At 41.5% G+C, this 19,464-nt stretch overlaps 1 protein-coding gene across 2 annotated transcripts in view; it reads right to left on the bottom strand.

The window, feature by feature from the left end:
* Positions 1-11,449, bottom strand: part of ASCC3 (activating signal cointegrator 1 complex subunit 3) — a 252,134-nt gene extending 240,685 nt beyond the window's left edge. For both annotated transcript variants that reach the window (XM_053972459.1, XM_053972460.1), the window contains exon 1: positions 11,346-11,449. The gene's annotated coding sequence lies outside the window, so the exon portion shown is untranslated. The remainder of the gene's footprint in view (positions 1-11,345) is intronic.
* Between the last annotated feature and the right edge of the window lie 8,015 nt (positions 11,450-19,464).

Below are 19,464 nucleotides of genomic sequence, written 5' to 3'. Positions count from 1 at the left end.
AGTTGTTAGCCAGGGATAATAGTGGTTTAATAATGTCTGGGACATTAATCAGAAATAGTAGGCAAAAGCATGACACTAAAACAATAGTATTTTCAGACTTTGTATTTTGCACCTTTACAAACAGTGCTGCCCCATGTACTAACAACTGTATGCTTTCAGACATCTCACTTTCTATAAAAGGCCCAGACATCACCCCGGAATTCTCTCAAGTTGTCTGGGTCAAATATTACTGATCTCCAGTCAAGACTGGGTCAATCTTTAAAAGGGCGACAGCAAGATTAAGGAATATGTACTCAGGAAGAAACAGTGGCTTCCTGACACACAATATTCACCTCAGCAAATACCAAAATTCAGACAAGTGCCTCAGCATAACAAGGAGGCATAACAGTGCCTCTGTGTGCCATCATTCACATAAAAGATAATTTCAGCATCTTAACTACAGAAGTCACTAAACAAACAAAAAGCCCTAGAAAATCAAATGATGGAATTACAAGTCATTCACTCAATACAGTATTTTAACTCTTTCCATTTTTTCATAATCTTAGCCATGCATATGTGATCACCAGCTGCCTAACTCTGTGCCTGCTTGCATCAGCTGGAGAACCATTTCCTGTGATTATGCCTGATACTATTCTGGGATGATGCCAAACATGTGGCTTGGCTCAATAATGTGTTCATTTTACATGTACTTTGAGATAGTTACTGAGGATTGCTGTTGTTTAAAAAGAAAAAAAAAATTAAAACAACCCTTTCTTCAGAGTAACTCGTCTTCCAAGAACATAAAATGTAATTCAGTAGTTAAAGCAAAAAATGTCTGTAGTTCTACACCTCATTGCCTTAAGTTCCCTGCAGCAAGGGACAAACTGTATCCCAAGCAACAGAAACTTTGAGACTCGCCTTATGTGTGGAGATGTACTATAAGCAAATTTCCAACTTCAACATATGTAACATGTATGTTCATTTAAACACAAGGCATAAGCCACAAATACAAGATGGAGATGGTGAAGGTGTCATTTTGTTTAGTTCTGCTTTAAGTTTAATAAGGGGCTCTCTGTGCCTCTGTTACACTGCGCCATCAACAGATGTTGATAACAACCTCAGAGGTTTCATCTTATTCTGTTCCACAAAGGCTTGTGACTAAAGGAAAAGGTGTATGGAAGGTAAATAGGGATGTAGGTGGTCAGAGGAAGGAAAGGCAGGATGAAAAAAAAATAGGTAAGTGAGAGAAAGAAAAAACTTTGAGTTAATGACAGCTAAGTAACACACATTGCATCTCATTGAGGATGGCTGCAAGGATGTGGGATGTACTTCTGTGGCAAGCACATTTCTCTCTCTCTCAGGATTTTTCGTAAAGGTGCACAGGGAGAAAGAGAAAACAGTTTCTATTTCTGCTCCTTGTTTTTCTCATGTGGAATGTGTTTGGAGAATTGTTTACCTGAGGTGATTGCTTGATTGGATTCTGGTGAGGATTGATTGAGCCTGATGGCCAATCAGATCCACCTGTGTCTGGACTCTCACCAGAGGGTCACGAGTTGAGTTAGTGAGAGAGATAGAAGAAGTAGGTTTGTAGTTTGAATATCTTCCTTTATATAGTATATTAATGTATTTTAGCACAGTTATAATAAAGAAATCATTCAGCCTTCTGAAATGGAGTTGGACATCCTCATTTCTTCCCACTGGGTTCGCCTGCATTTACAACACACTTCAGCAAATATAAGTGCTATAAGATGTGTTCAAACACTCAAATCACTTACCATATTCACAAACAAATAAACAAATGCCTCAAATACTGTATTATCCCCCAGTTCTAAATAACTGGATGCTTATTAGCCACTCAACACTATATTATCCTTCATAATTAATGCTGATTTCCTTCAAAATAGGGTTTCAATAAGCCTCAAGGTGGGTATTAGATAATTTTGTACCTGAAGCATTCTCCCAAATGTTTTTGAAGGAAACACAAAACATCCCTTTTGAGAAAAACATAACCTATTTCAGCATTTACAAAGGATCTCAAATGCAATATAGTAAAAAGACTAAGCCAGCTACACTAATCCTTAAGACCCTGCCTGTACAATATTACTCAAATCCAAAAAGAGAGGTGGTATGAGTAGGATTGCTGTCTTACTTCTTATTAACTACTAAGTTATTAACTTTCTCTACAGCAAAGTCATTAGCAATGTTCATACTGCCTGCAAAGATAGGATGTCAGTTCTGAAGTAACTGTCTTGCCAAACACTGAGTTTCCTTCTCGAGGATTTCTTTAGTAATTAAATTATGGTTAATAAAGTCTTTGCATCTTGCAGACAACGCACACTAGCTGTGTAAGCACAGTGCAACTTATGCCAAGATTCACATTTAATCTTACAGAAAAATTATTCTATGAAAGCACTGAAGCAGGATTTCTCATTTAGAGAAAATAGTAATTTTTTTTTGTGTTAAACAATTTTATCAATACAGCTGGTAATAATAATGGTAATGCTGGCAATCTGAAACAGAAAACCTGCAGGTACCTAAGCTACAGAATTATTTTTCAGAACAGAAATATGCAGAGTTTTAGACCAGTTAAGAAAGAAGCTGTAGATTCTACAGCCCTTGTAGTAATAGACAAGAAAATTAATTTAATTGTCATGTACTAAAAGTATGGAAATGGTCTTCAAAAGAAACACAGATTCCAGCCAACTTTGGCTATCACTAAATGAAATGTTTCCCAAACTATCAGCTACAAATAAAATCATCCTATTTCCAGCAGCTTATGAATCAGACCTTTTACCAATGGTTGCAGTAAATAATAAAGAAATCTGTAGAAAATGAGTCATTACATAAAATAAGAACCATATGTCATTGTCCACACAAATGCACCAATTTAATTAAAATAATGCAAGTGTATTGTGCAATTTTAAGTGTTTGCTATGTTTTGCAATATTTGAATTTATTGCATTCATTTAATTTTTAGATAATGTTTGTAATATTTTCTAAAATATGTCCTTTATGCTTTTTCTATCATTATGCTGTTTGATACCTGTCATAATTTTTGAGGTGGGAAGGAGTAAGAAAGCCATGACAGGGTTTGCAGAAAACTCTCTAGTTAGTATCTTTCCAATAATACACAGGAACTGAAAGCTGTATATTTTAACTATAATTCTTCTAAAAAGTGTTTTCATTCTGAATACAATACCCCTTAGTCTTTCTAACACTCCTCCTAAAAATCTCTGTCATCATATATAAAAACTTTTCCAAAGGTATGTCCATATAAATGAACCACTCATGGCCTAGCTGTCCTTATTGGTTACTTGTTGCCAGTGTTGCCAATAAGCCAATTGCCTTATTGGCACACTGAAGGTTCAGTCCAGCCCAGTGGTTAAAAAGTTACAAGTTTGTATTTCCTATCAGAAAAGCAGACAAAGGCACACTCATAAGGCAGTTCACTGACCTAATGTGGTCAAATTCTGAAGTGTAGTGAAGATGCATAGAGAGTCCCAAAAATCAACCTATCAAGACAAGCTTTTCAGTCCAAATCACGACAGCCTTTTGGGGATGCCCTCCCCTTGACAACTTCCTCCTCCTGCCTGGAGGCAATACCACCTCCTCCCCCACAGAGAGAGTTGTAAAGAAACCCAAGACTGTAACAGACACACAATAAGCTGTCCCAAGCCAGACCACTGTCCACTTGATTTAGCTTAAATATCACTTAACATTGGTAGGATATAGGGGTGAAAAAAGTCAAAATTTCAGCCTAAAAATTTGTACCAAAAAATTAATTCAAGGTATGCTTTGCATTATAAGTATACCCCTAGACCTGAAAACATGCCTACTTCAAGGCAGAGACTCTTCTACATAGAAAAAATGAAGTTAATTAAAAATACATTTAAGCAAGATACAACTGTTGGATAGCTACACAATCACATAAAGTAATATTATAAAAGGCAGGATCCCTTGTCTTCTCTTCAGAGCTCACATGCCACACAGGCACTTCAAACAGCACACCAGCTATTTGATGACTAGCAAGTAACGGCTTTCTAACTGATAATTTATCATTACTGCAGTTTAGACTTAGAACTTAAAAAAAAAAAAAAAAAAAGGTAGTGTGGAAATGTTACAAGTGCAAATTAGAACCAAAACTAACAAATGCTGCTGATCCTTCCTGGGCTGTCTATAATGCTGGCCATATATATGCAAGAGGATATTTTGAGAAAGACACCTGTACAATTTCCTGCAGTGAGGAAATCCCAAACCATCTTTTCAAAGCTTGCAAATGTGTCCACTTATCACATAAGAAAATGAGGGGAACATAAATTGAGGCATATTATTATCCTTGGCAGATATAATAAAAAGGAAAATAGCCCCATTATGCCTCTAGTGATTTGAGGAGGTTAAAACAGGATTTTTCCAGCTATACATTTTTTTAAATGGCTGCATTTCTCAAGTCATAGTCATATTCTGCTAGAATGCATGTAAAATTTCTTAAAACATTTTAGATAATTGTACTGTAAGTTATTACAAACGTACATATTATACAAGAATCTCCCATTGAACAGTTAAAAGCCTTTGAACAATTATTATGATATTTAGCATGGCACACAGACTGCCTGTTCAGACCTAGAGAATCAACTTTCAAAGACACCCCAGAAACAAAAATGCTATCCTAACAAGAAAATTACATAACCAAGCATTTTCTTTATATTCATGTTTTGGAAGCAACATAGATGTGTACCATATAATGTCATATTCGGCAGTAAAAGCTCTGGCAAAGGAGAAGCAAGGGGTGTGTGGAACAAAACCACACATCCACACTTACAGGACTAATGTCTGCAACATTCACCCCGTTTCACAGCTGAAGGGAGTGAGTGAGAGGCGAGGGGAGGGCATTTGGCTACTGGCTGGGATCAACTCACCACAAGTAAGAAATTTCTTATAAGAAATGGAAGAGATGACTTTCAGAGATCCTCTTTACTCTTCCCGAATCTTTCAAGGAAAGGACACATTAGAATAATAGAATCATTAAGGCTGGAAATACTTCCAGGATCATCAAGTCCAACCTTTGATCAAATACCACCATGCTCACCAAACCATATCATGAAGTGCCATGTCTACTCATATTTTGAACACTTGCTCCCCCTTAAAGCAGCAGCTAAGACTAATGCCTTTCGATTTCTTGAACAAATTAATCAGAATCCAGTTCCCAAACAGAAACTCACTGAGTGACACAGTTCAGCAGTCCTCACCAATTTCAAAGAAAGGAGCAGTTGTTTAAATGGCTGTATGGTTTACAGAATATTTGAATGCAAGCAAGGAAGTCACAACTGTACAAAGTCATGTACTTATTCTCACAACTTCTCAGAAGTCAGTTTACAACTGAAAAACTGAAATTTGCTCCACAATTCACCTGGCAAATGCCTCAATCACTAACCTATCATTCCACAAACATCTATTCTTGCTGTAAGACCTATTTATGTTTAAGATTCAGGCCTGTAATATCAGATTTAGTCTATTTTTTAGGCCAAACATCCAACGTGCCTTTGGGCAAAAAAGAGTAACAGATTGATCAGAGTAAACTCATGCTTTAGAACAAATGACAGTAAAGTCTAGGGAAGTGGATAATTTATACCCATAAATTCCACATACAATGAAAGGGGAGAGCCAGCAACTTTTCTATCCCTAAAATATCAACTAGGTAAAAGATTCTGCACTTTCCTTTTAAAGTTATTTTTCTCTAGCACCCACTAAGATTTAACGAGACAGAAAAAGAACAAGAGTTTTATTTCGCATCTCAGAGCTGCACTCAGTAACAGGTTGGCCACCAAACTCTAGTCCACATGTTTATGTCATAAATAGAAGACAGAGAACACCAACTGCCTTTTCTGTAATACTCAAACAGTCCACACGGCTACTGAAGCCTAACTCTTGGCTTCAGTCCAGTCTCATTGATTTTCTTTGAACTATACACAGTCGTGTACAACTTCAAGAGTAATATCTATGCCTAGGATAAGCTCAAGAAACATTCAGCATAGGGATCTTTCACAACACTGGTTAATTCAGTGAGCACCATTACCACAGAACCATAGGGTGCTGCTATTCCTTCCTTCAATCACATTTTCAGGTGTTTGTACAGTGCTGGGGTGGCTTGACCCTGGCTAGCAGCCATGCTGCTGCTTGCTCACCCCCCCTCAGTGGGACAGGGAAGAAAACAGGAAGAAGAAAAAAAACTTAAAAGGGTTGAGATACAGGCAGTTTAACAGATGAAGAAAAATACCCCCAAGTGAAGGAAAGAAATGCTCGCCACATCTGTCATGGTTTGATGCTGGCACAATGCCAGTGTCCCCATGAAAATATACTTTCTTTAAATGAGCGCTGTGAGATGCGATCAGGAACAGAGCAGAGCAGGTTCAAGCTTAGAAATAAAGGAGAAAACTTTATTACTCTATAACTACAATAAAAGACACAGACAGAACTTAGGATGAAAACTTTCTAAAACATTCCTCCTCCCCCCACTTAATTTTTAACAAAGCACAATGAGACAAAACTTGGACCCCTGATTGAGTTACCACCCTTCCGATAATCAATACTCCGTCTATTAAGGGAGAGAGGAGTCTCTCTTGCACCATAGACCCCCCAGGAAACACAGTTGCGACTTCTTGTGTTTCCATGTCACATATGGCACCGCCTGGAGAAAATCTGCCATTGTGACACCCTCTTTTTCATGTCACAGTGCTCTCACCACTGTGCATGGACCAAGACTGCTCATAGGGCTCCTTTAAGGATGCTTTGCTAAGGACCAAAAGAGTAACAGTTCAGGTTTTTTTATTTTCAGGACAACATTTCAGGACCCCCATTTTCTCCTCCCCTGGGGCCAAGGGTCTCAAGAACAGAGATCTTCTTCTTGAAGACAGAAGGCACCACCACACTCTCCTCATCACTGCAGCAGGTCACTCTCTTGGCTCCAACCACTTTATCCCCCTAAAAGTGCAGTCTCTGTTGCAGGAGAACTGTCTGTGGCTATTCTGTCTATAGCTATACAAGAAAAGTCCAGCCCAGGCCACTCTATCATCTCCTCTCACTTACGATTCTTTCCCCATTTTCTTCTGACATCTCAGTCCCAGGCCATCTCTCTTCTCTTTCAGATCAAGGAGGATTAATATTTCACAAAGCTTTCATTATCCAATAAGGGGTTAAAAGTCTCGGACTCCCACGATGGCTGAAATCTCTGCTCAGAACTCCAACTCCCACAGCTGGGCATCTTCCCCCCGCTTCTCTTTCTCCTCTGCCGCCATACTGCTGGCACAGCCTCTGTCTCTTTCACTCTCTCTCCCTCTGGGGGCGGGGAACAAAGACATCTCTGATTTTCTCCACCCTTCTGTCCGCAGGGGCCGACCCGGTTCTAGTCCCTTCACTCTCTGGGCCTACCTCTCTTAGGCCGCATGGCTTCCCCTCCCTCACCCAGCCTGTGGCTGGGCAGAGGAAGTCTGCACTCTCTTGCTGACCAGAACCAAAGAGAGAGTTTCTCTGGGAGTTCTCTGCTTTTAACCCCCTGTGTTCTCAGAGGCGTGTCCAATGCCTTCAGTGGTCACTCCAAGTGTCAGTATCCACTTGGAGTGGATACTGATTGGTTTGACCCTAACTTACTGAGAAGATTCACTTCCTTGTCAAACCATGACAACACCCCACAGGGTGACCAATGCTACAAGCTCATTTCCTAATCTACAAAAACCAGACATCTTGAAAGAAAAAACCCACCTTTTCTTCTTTTTCCACCTCTGTTTTTATTTCTGAGCATGACAATACACAGTACAGAACAACCCACTGGCCAGTTTGGGTCTACTGTCCAAGCTGGGTCCCTACACAGCCTCTTGCCCACTCCCTTGCCTACCTGCTGGGCAGGGAGGGTGGAAGAAGGCTTTGATGTTGTGCAGGCCAGGAACAGCCAACACAGTGCTGTGCTATCAACATTGTTTTGATGCACAAATCTCAAAGCACTTTGACTGTGATGAAAGCTAACTCCTAAACCTGGTATGGGAATGTGCTCACATTGGCATTGCTCAAACAGAGGCGATCAAATTCCTCAGAGAGAGATGAGCATAAAGAATGCCCTGACTGTGCATTTTCTCATGGGTTGGGCTTTCAATAAACACAAAATTGCTCCTTTCTGTTAAGTGATGAGGTATTTAGAAAGCAAGAAGGGCTAAATACACAATGACTGACTATTGCTTATAATATGAGAATATGGAGCTACATGACAAAACTTAATAGTTTAAGGTGAGAATAATACCAAGTAGAATGCCTTTCCTGCAAAGAACGTAATTGAATTTGGGAATTCATTGCCACAAGATGCCAAAAGGACTAAAAGTTCAGGTACACCTAGATGAATTAATGGACATCAAATACCTCGATACTCAACAGCTTAGAAGCTGATAATCAGTCATTTAAATAATGTATTACTAAAGATAATATGAAAGTGAAGGTATAATTGAATTTGTCTTCCCTTTTTTTTCAGTAGATCACCTAAGCACCTCCTACTGGCTGCTACAGGAAAGAGACACTAGAGAAACATCTTTGAAAACAGAGCTACAGGGTGAAATGACAACAGAGATTCTGAGGATTACAATTTGGGATTTAGGAGTCTAATGTCTCTCAGTATGTTTCGGGGTCCTACCCTTGTTTCCTTCTCTTTTTAGTTCAGACATTAGCTGTTATATTTCTAACAAACATCCAGCTACACATTATAGATCATTTGCTAAACTGCTTTTGATTAGATAAGTTTATCTGAACTAGAGAGTAGATTTTGGTCTCAGTGCTGTCTTCAAACATTAAAGCATAATTCAGTTTAAGAAAATGTGTAGGCTAGAAAGTGCTCAACACCAACTTCAACAATTGTTACGACAAACAATTTACCAGGAAAACAGTAAGCTGTTATTTAGAGTAATGAGGACTACAATTTTCTATGGGGAAATTTTGTAGGAGGAAGAAAAGAAACCTGTTCAGCACTCAAAACACCTATACAAGCTAGAATTAATCCCACCTTTAACAGCTTCCAAATAAACTTAACTTTATAACTAATCAGCGAAAGACAACACGTCTTTCCTTCCCCCAACCACCTCCATACCCCATTAGCAGCTCCTATAACTACTTAACAGAAGAGGAATGAAACATGCAAGAATAACATGGATCAGCCTGAGCTCAATTTAGTATTTATAAAGGATAGCTTTTTCAGAGAAAGCACTGTAGGTAAACAGGACCTGCAGAAATATACATCAGCCTTTTATGAAGGGTGAGATTTCTATTAACTCTGTAAAAAAGTATTTTTCAACTATAAATGTGCTTCCTGAAAAGAGAACACTACACAATAAAACACTGAAAATTAGTATATACTGAGAAGCAAGGGACTGCAACTACTTGGCCAAATTACAGTCATGTTTATCACATAATCACAAAATGGGTAAGGCTGAAAGGGTCCACCGTGGATCATGTGGTTCAACCTCTCTGCTCAAGCAGGCCCATCCTGGAGCACAAGGCACAGTGCAGACTGTTCTTGAGTATCTCCAGTGAAGGAGACTCCACAACCTCTCAGGGCAACTTGTTCCAGTGGTCAGTCATCTACACAGCAAAGAAGTTCTTCCTCATGTACTGGCAGAACTTCCTGTACATAAACGTCTTCCCATTGTCTCCTGTCCTAGTGCTTCGCAGCACCAAAGAAGAGCCTTGATCCATCCTCTTGACACCCTCTCTTCAGGCAGTTACACACATTTATGAGGTCTCGTCTCACTTGTCTCTTCTTGATGTTGAACAGATCCAACTCTCCCAGCCACTCTTCATAAGAGATATTTCAGTCCTTTAATGATCTTCATAGCCCTCCACCAGACCTGCTCCAGGAGCTTCAGATTTAGCTTCAAAGCAAGTTCTGTAAACACAGAACTGTCAGAATAAAATAATGTAGTTTGACAACTTCTTGCCTTCTCTCTGATTCAGTGGAAGTTGTGACCTAACCTCTTCCAAAGGCCAAGCTAGCTTTTAAAGAAAACTGAGATCTAACATGTAAACTAGTTTGTTTATACAATGCGTAGAGGCCCTAGCTGGGAGTTGGCCCATATATATGTGAGTAGAATTCCTCCAAGTATCTACACATATAAATCCAAGATGACATAAATTTACTCTCTGGTCAGAAGCAAGTCAGATCCAAAGGAAATCATTTTACTACAGCATCTGCTGTAAAGCAGCATGTGTTTAATCAAACACACCACCTCACTGTTATCATCAATGCCATCTTTAGATGAATGACAGTTTGCATCTGACCTGACGGCTGGCTTGGTTTTCTTCCTCCTAAAAACTTAGCTCTGCAACCTACCATGTGGACATACATAACCCTTGCTGCACTGTCTCTGAAACTTCCAATATTTTTTCTAGTCATTGGCTAGACTCAAGTCAAGTCTATCCACTGGAAAGTAACTAAGTGTGACTATTAGATTTCTTCTCTACAGAAATTACATTTACTGGTTTCACATCAACAGTACTACTTTACAGTCAATTGTTTAAAAAGCTGTAAGACTCAAAAGGTCTACACCAATGTTACTATTTTAATAACAATAATAAAACCTACATTCAGAACTCATAGAAGGTTTTAAGCAAAGGTATTATTTGAATTCCAATGATACACAATCCTGAAGCACCTGAGTGCAAGCCATAGGACGCTACAAGACTGTCTTGCGTTTTATAAGCAAAGCTGTCAGTTTACCACTACCAACCAAAATGAAGCAGTACCCAAAAGGGAAAAACACTCTACGTGACCAAATGCTTTTTTAGTTCTTCATTTCTCGTTCTCTACATTTATTAATGCCAGTAGTAAGTACTGAAAGTACATTCGACAGCGGTGCGTTTCCCACTTGACCACTCCCATCAGCACAGCCGTTCCGAGAAGCGAAGTCCGGAAGGCACGAGCGGAGCACACGGCACCCGGGCCTTCAGGAGCGGCCTTGCATCACCCGCCGCGATGCGCGCCGGGCTGGGGCACGGCGAGCGCTCCGCCAGCCCCGGCCCCGCTGCCAGCCCCGGCCCCGCTGCCAGCCCGGGCCGCCGGAGGCAACGCGTGGCTCCGGCCCGCGGCCCGGCTGCCCCGAACCCCGCGCCCCGCCGGCAGCGCAGCGACGCCCCTGGCCCAGGGGCTGCGGGCAGAGACCCGCGCAGCGGCGGCGGGACGCCCCTCCGCGCCTGGGCAGGCCGGTCCCGGCTGTCCCACTCCCCACCGGGGTGCCGGACCGCGGCTCCGCACCGGCGGGGGCGCGGAGCAGCGCCCGCCGCGAGGCCTCCCCGGCGGCCCCCACGCCGCGCCCGCCCGACCCCCGCCCGCCGCGCACCTGCCTTACGGCCCGCCGGTTCCGCTGCCGCCAAGAGCCGGCGCGGCGCGACACTGCCGTACGGCGACCGGGCGGGGCCGTGTTCGGCGCGGCCCGCGGGGTTCCGCCAGTGCCGGCGGCGGGGCTGTCCCGGTGCCTTGGCGGGGCTGTCCCGGTGCCTTGGCGGGGCTGTGCCGGTGCCCGCGGCGGGGCTGTCCCGGTGCCCGCGGCGGGGCTGTGCCGGTGCCTTGGCGGGGCTGTGCCGGTGCCACGGCAGGGCTGTGCCGGTGCCCTGGCCTCCGCTGGCGCCTGCCCGGGTCTCGCGCTCCGCCGAACCGGCGCCGCGCTCAGGCCTACGTCGGCTGCAGGCCGCGCCTCCGCCGGGCTCTCCGTGCACACAACGCGCCTCGCCGAGGTGCCGCGGCTGCTGAGCCCTGCTGCCCGCCCCAGTTATGCCCGGCGTGGATTATGCCGTGGGGGCAGCTTCCAGAAGTATTTCACAGAATCACAGAATCTATTACGTTGATAAAGACGTAATCTGTACCGAGTTTAACTGATGACCGAACACCAACCGCTTCGTGACCTAAACCATGCCGCCAAGTGACATACCCAGTCTTGCGCAGCTCCATGGACGGTGACTCTTCCCTGAGCAGCCCATCCCAGTGTCTAATCACCGTTTCTGCGTAGAAATTTTTCCTAATGTACGAACTAAACCTGCCCTGGCACAGCTTAAGACTGTGTCTTCTTGTCCTGTCGCTGGTTGCCTGGGAGAAGCAGTAAGATTCCCAAGCCTCCTTTTCTCCAGGCTCAACAACCCCATCTTCCTCAGCCTCTCCTCATAAGACTTTGTGCTCCTGTGTCAGTGCCTCGGGCTTTCATGGATGTGGGTGTCCGCAGCCTTCAGCCCTCAGTACTCTTTATCAGCTCATCCATCCCCTGCACTCTTTAATTCTTTTCAAACCATGTGTGTATCTCAGTGTGTGCCTCTAGAGCTTTTCCACTTACTCAGTTTTATGATTTTTGAAGCAAGCTCTTTAAGTGACTTATGTCCTCAATTGCATTAATACTGTATATATGTGTAACGTGATGCTTTTCAATAAAGATATCTGCTAGATATTTAGTGGTCTAGAAATGCTAGATATTGCATGGGATTAATTTTGTCAAATAGAGCCTAAATATGTGCCTCAGGAAAAAAAAAAATCTCATTTTCTTCCATATGTACTACTTTTGGAAGACATATGATGTTTGATGTCCACGTCTTAAATAATCCTTTGCTAATTCTCTGGTGTTGTACCAGATTTTTGGCAGCATTTCAATATTCATTACTATGTAAATCTACTGTTCACTGTCTTGTCCTTTGTTTGACCGCTATGCTTCTTGCATGTCCAGTAAAAAGGTGTAAATAGTCTTTTCTCCATCTTGAAAATGAAATCTTTCTGGCATAGCTACATGAGAAGTTCTAATTCAAATTTGAGAAAAAAGGGTTTCAGTCAAGTAGGCTCAACACTGTAGAATCTAAGAAGCAAGAAACATGTCTGATCTTGAGTTTGCAAAACACCCTGGAAATTTACAGGAGTTAATTCACCACCATACTCCTCACTTTACGTGTTCGTTAACAAAGCAGTATTGCATTCGAGTCAAACCAGTGTTGATCACCTGGAGAACAATGGGTACTCACAAGACCCAATCCCAGTTTATGGTCACTGAGTACTGCCAGCTGGTATTATTGTCTTGAATTAGTCTGTTATTATTGACTTGAATTATTGTCCACAAATGCATTATAATTTATGGACTATTGAATTGACTAGTTTTGTTTCTTTTTAACAACTAAAAATAAATGCTAATATGTGAACCATGAATTTTAGTTACTTGAAGGGTACTTCAGATTCAGAAAAGAAATAGATTAGTAATTAAAATAACCTTGTCTTTACTTTGACAATGGAAAACTTATTAAATCACCGTCTTACAAAAAATCAACAAATTCATCTTCTGTTGAGATTGTAACATGAACCTGGCAGATGTCCTTGTATCAGTATTAATCTTTGCTGTGATGAGAGTACCAGGCATTCAAAACTAACTGCTCTCTGCAGATGTCACTGTTACCAACACTGGGAGAAAAATCTTAAATCAATGTTATTATGTGACAATAATGCAGGTTCCTCAGAAAACATTCCAAATCTCTATTGCCCATGATTACAAAGTAATCATATCATGCATGCTGCAACTGCAATGCTAGCAAAAGTCAGTGCGTTGGAGGTGCTGTTATTCGAAAGAGCTGTAATTCTTTACAGTCATCTTGTTCCCATAGATTTTAATACTTCATTTAAAAGTCACCGGGAGGAGGGACTGACCTTGGTATCAGGTGCCCACTGAAGCCACTCTATCAGTCCCCTTCTTGGCTGGACAGGGCAGAGAAAATACAACAAAAGGATTGTGGGTTGAGATAAGGACAGGGAGAGATCACTCAGCAATTACTGTCACAGGCAAATCAGACTCAACTTGAGGAAAAATTAGTTCAACTAATTACCAATCAAAATCAGAGTAGAATAATGAGCTATAAAACCAAATCCTAAAAACACCTTTCCCTCATTGCTGCCTTCTTTCTGAGCTGAATTTGATTCCTTGCTCTTGCCAGTTGTGCAGGGGAACAAGGAATGTGGGCTGCAGACAGTTTATCCCACGTTGTCTCTGCTGCTCCTTCCTTCTCAGGGGTTGGATTCCTCACACCCATCACCTGCTCCATCATGGAGTCCCTCCCACAGGAGACAGTGCTCCATAAACTTCTCCAAGGTGAGACCTTCCCAGGACTACAGTTCTTCATTAAATGCTCCAAAATGTGTGCCTTCCACACTGCTCCAGTGTGGGACCTCAAATCAGACCACAAGTCCTTCCAGCAAATCTGCTCCAACATGGGCTTCCCACAGGGTCACAGGCTCCTTTGGACATCCACCTGCTGTGGTGTGGGTTCCTCCTTGTGCTGCTCCACTGTGGACCTTTTTGGGTTGCAGAGGGATAGCTGATCTCACCACAGTCTGCATCACAGGCTGCCAGGCAATCTCTACTCTGGCGCATGGAGCACCTCCTCCCCTCCTTCTTCACTGATTTTGGCATCTTCCCTTTTTCCCTCATGTTCTCAGTCCTCTTCCAGCTGCAGTTGCTCTTGCTCAGGTTTTTTCTGTCTTCTTAAATCTGTTATCACAGAGGTGCTACCATCAACACGGACAGGCTCAGCCTTGGCCAGTAGTGGGTCCATCATGGAGTTGGCTGGCACGGAATCTGTCAGACATAGAAGCCTAAGCCTGTATTTCTTCTTCTCCCAGAAGCCTAAGCCTGTACTTCCCCCTGCCCCCAGTTACCAAACTTGGGGCATACAATTCAGTTGCACGGACATTGTGAGTGGTCTGCAAATTCTTAAATCTGAATACACAGTGTATCATAAGAAGACATTGCTGAGGAAGATACGAATAAGAAAATAGGTATCTACTGCTGCATAAAAATTCATAATTCAAATTTGTTCCTTGAGACCTGAGCCTTTTATAATGTCATGCAGGCTACATGAAGGGGATATATCATCTCCATTATTACTGGTTCTTATGCATTGCTCTCTGACTTCAATCTATTTATGTTATCTGGATATGTTACTGGATATGAATGTACCTGGATTTAACCCCCGGTTGATTTTCTTCAGCACAGTGAGTTTTCAAAGCAGTCTAAAATTTTGTCCATGGTTTTTCAAATTAATTAAGCAGTCTGATACTTCTGTGCTGGTGAATATCTATGTAGCTAGAATGGAAAGCATGTTTCTTGTTAGTCTCCATTTATTATTTGTTATTTATTAAGTGTATTTAGAAGTTCAACAGGATTGCTTGCTTCATAGTATGGATAAAGAAACACACATATTATCATAATTTGACAGAATTCTTGAGTGGTAGTGGACAAGTCTTCTTTGTTTTCTTTTTTTCTTTCTTTCAGTTGCTCAGCCTATGTTTAAAAAGTTATAAATTTCCTAGTAATCCCCACCACTAAAATTTTAATTAATGCTTATAGAATTAATCATGAGTGACTTTACATATATAGCAGTTAAATAAGGAAAACATTATAATTTTACTTTTTTTCCTTTCAGAAAGAAAAAAGTGCCTTTTGTTAAGAAAAACATTTTATTTTTTTTAAATAAATACATCATGATCTAATAGAATATTTATACTGTTAGATCCAATAAGAAGCCTGAATTTAGAAAGCATATTTTAAAAATATTTCCCAATAGTGATTTATAGAAGTATTTTGAGAGTCTTTAGCCATCATGTTTCTGTGCCTTGGTCATATGTCTAATCTGATTGATGCTTGCATAATTTCAAGACAAATGCTCTATGTGTCATGTTTCGTGAATTTGCATTGACATATTTGCCAGCTCTTCATCAGAGGAAAATGAAAAAAAAAAAAGTAACCAAATAAAAATGTCTATTCATTTGGAACATTAAATACTTATTTTCTGAAGATCACCATATGCAACAGTTTAAAAATAGAATAGAAATAGGAATAGGAATTGGAATAGCAATAGATAGAATAGAATAGTTTCAGTTGGAAGGGAACTACAATGATCATCCAGTACAACTGTCTGAACAATTCAGGGCTGGCCAAATTAAATCATGTTATTAAGGGCATTGTCCAGATGCCTCTTAAACCCTGACAGGATTGGGACATTTACCATCTCTCTAGGGAGCATGTTTCAGTGTTTGACCACACTCATGGTAAAGAAATGCTTCCTAATGTCCAGTCTAAACCTTGCCTGGCACATCTTTGAACTCTTCCCACATATCCTATCACTGAATCCCAGTCACTGAATCAACACCTTATTCTCCACTTCCCCTCCTCAATAAGCTAAAGTCAATAGCTTTTTGAGCAATGAGGTCACCCCTCAGCCTCTTTGTCTCCAAACCAGGCAAAGCTGACATCCTCAGCTCCTCACAGGATATGACTTCCAGCCTTTGCTCCAGCTTTGTTGCCCACCTCTGGGCACATTCAAGGACATTCATATCCTTCTTAAATTATGGGGCCCAGAGCTGCACACAGCACTCTAGGTGAGGCTACACCAACGCCAAATACAGTGGAACACTCACCTTTTCTGAATGTCTGTGCTGTGTTTGATGCATCCCAGGATGTGCTTTGCTGTCTTGGCTGCCAGGACACACTGCTGCCTCATACTGGATCTGCTACCAGCCTGCACCCCTAGGCCCTCTTCAGGGCTCCCCATCCATTCCTCTCCCAGTTTACACTTACGCAAATGGATAGAGCAAAACTTTGAAGAAGATTACAACTGATGTTTGTGGCAGACAAATTACTGCCATATTTCAGTCTTTGTGAGAGATATTAACAGGTTTGAGAACTCATAACTTACCTAAATGTTGATATGACACTATCTTGTCAGAGAGTTAATACGTTGGATAATATTTTTAGTAAAGAGTCATGAAATATAGAACTATTAAAAACAGTTAAACTCGGGGAGAAGGCTAGAACTGAATTCCGTGTTTCATAATTTGTTAATTTATTTTAAAAATTATTTATAAACTGAGAAAAAACTATGTGTGTATCACAAATGGGACCTGCTCAGAAATACAAATCAGAAATATAGACAGTGTCGTTATTTCTTGCTTCTTTTTCATTTCTTCATTAGTGATTTTGAAAGAATGCACATTAAATAATTCTTTTACATAGAAAATTTCAATGTGGAGCTGAAATGAATTGAGCTGAAAAGTTAAATCATCATTGTCGCAGTGCGCTGTATCGTGCTGGGCAGCGACAGCAGGGGCGCCACCTTCCCCCCGTGAGCTCTGCTATTCCCAGTTATTGCTTGGTCTGGCGCAGGAACAGATAATGACAACACGGGACATAGGGTAAAACTGGGTGGATTTATTAGGTCCACGACCTGGGACCCCAAGACAAAGCCCAGGGTGTCTGCAGAGGTTTTTATAGGGGGAGTGGTATAGGGCAACTAATCAATGAGGGCATGGCAGGGGAGGAATCTAGGGCAGGACTAACATTCTATAAACCTATCAGGGAGAGCAGGGGAGGGGGATAATACAAAGTAACAAATGGGGTATCGAATACTACAAGATAGACCAGGAGCACTCTGGAATAAGGGGTAGGGATAGGGAGGATTGACAGCTTGGGAGGGAGGAAGTTAGGGAAGGGCTTGGGGAGATGGGCAACTCAGGAGGGGAGGAGATTGGGGAGGAGAATAGTGGGCGAACACAAACTTAAAGCAAAAACCACACCACAGCACATCATGGTCAACAGGCTTCATACCCATTTGGGCTGATATTAATTGCTAATACTGTAGAATCACATTTGGAACCTGGTGTGTAGACCTCACATATTTCTCTATGCCCTAGCAGCATATAGAAAAAGTGGTAGAACTGGTTCTCCCTCTCAGATGTATTACTGCAATGATTCATACTATTTGTGTTTCCTTTAAGAAGGTGTCAAAGAAGAGCTGCTGAAGTGTAGGCACACAGTTTGTGGTAATTGGGAGTGGGGCTGTGGCCAAGCCTTGTCCCTAATGGGCTACAGCAGTGAAAAGCAGGTAAGAGCATTGAAAGCAATGAGACATGGAATGCCAAGATGCACTGACCAATCACCAAGGGGAACAGAGGGCACACAAGTGCAATGCATGAATGATGAGTGGTATAAAAGGTTGGGCTAAAGAATAAGAAAGGTAGATGCCTAAAGCCTTCTGATGTGGTATGATGTTACTCTGTTTGGGTTGTAGCTTTCTGAAATTACATGATCATGCTCTGTGTGTTGTGGCTGTCTCAGCTGTGACACCAAAGGAGGTAGTTTGTTGATGAAAGTATCAATATCTTATCTCTACATACTAGATAATGCTGAAGAAAGGCAAATGTAAGTGATTAATTCACATGGTTTGGGGGAAAATACCAGAAAAATGATATCATTATGTGCCTGTTGCACCTCCCTAGGCCTCCCTCCCCTTCTTCCTTATGTCAATGGAAGTTTGTAGTTTCAAGCCAAGAATGCTGAGGTTTATTATTCTGTATTATTTATTTCAAAATATTAAGCACTCTGTTTCCAGTGTGGTATAGTCCTCAAAAGCAAGGTTGTTGTGTTGTAGGTTATGCAGTCTGATGGTGATACTTACTTAGACCAGATCAAATTCATGTCAAATTGCCTCAGAATGCTACATCTTCCCAAAGAAGTAAGAAAATGTTTCTCTTCTAGCCAGACACTGACCAAAACATCCTGTTCTCACTGTAACTGATAATTGATCCTCTTAAGGCAAGTCCTGCGTGATCAAATCTGGAGAAAGACAACAGTATTTTTGCCAGATTCTGAAAATGGGACATAATCAGAATTTGTTCTGTTCGCTACAGTTGCAGATGCCATCTCAACTCTGTTTTCTGCTTACCCCTTCAAAGTACCACAGCCTCACAGCAGGATATCTCTGTGAGTTCTGCTGAAAGTGGAGCATCTTTTGCAATGCCAGGTGCTGGGCTGTTGTCTTTTATGCTGCTATGTGTTTACCATTCTGGCTCATATCACTGAGTATAATGCCCTGAAAAAGAGGTTGATTAAGGGGTTTGTTTCAGAAATGAATACGTGAGAGGGATTGGTAGCTGTTAGAAAGTGGCAAGGATCTGCTGTAGCTTGATGGTTCACTTCTTACACAAACTGCTGACTTAGCTAGACACAGAAAACAAACCTCAGGATTTTATATAAATTTCTTTCAGATATCTGGATTATTGTAGTGTCTTTCTTTTTTTTTTTTTTTTTTTTTAATATATACTAGGAGGTTTCTCAGAGGCTTATTAAGTATCAAAATAAACCCAGAACGTTGTTATTGAAAGTTCTGCTGACACAAGATGGGATAGTGCCATAGGGATTCATGTCACATACACTGCAGGGTGGTAGGAGGCCATTCCTACCAGCAGCAAAACAGAAGCACCAGAGACATGATAATTTCTAGCAAGGACATTTTAAGTCCTGCTTAGTCACAAACTTGGAGAATGACTTCAGGCAAATAACTTCAAAAGATACTAAAAAAATAGAGAATATTTCAACATATCAAATCAGACACAGATGTCAACATTGCCCTGTTTGGAAATGGATTTGTCAATGAAAAGGAAAA

Source organism: Vidua macroura, chromosome 3 (assembly GCF_024509145.1).
Source record: "Vidua macroura isolate BioBank_ID:100142 chromosome 3, ASM2450914v1, whole genome shotgun sequence".
Lineage (NCBI taxonomy): Eukaryota > Metazoa > Chordata > Aves > Passeriformes > Viduidae > Vidua > Vidua macroura.
This window is presented reverse-complemented; position numbering and strand designations above follow the sequence as displayed.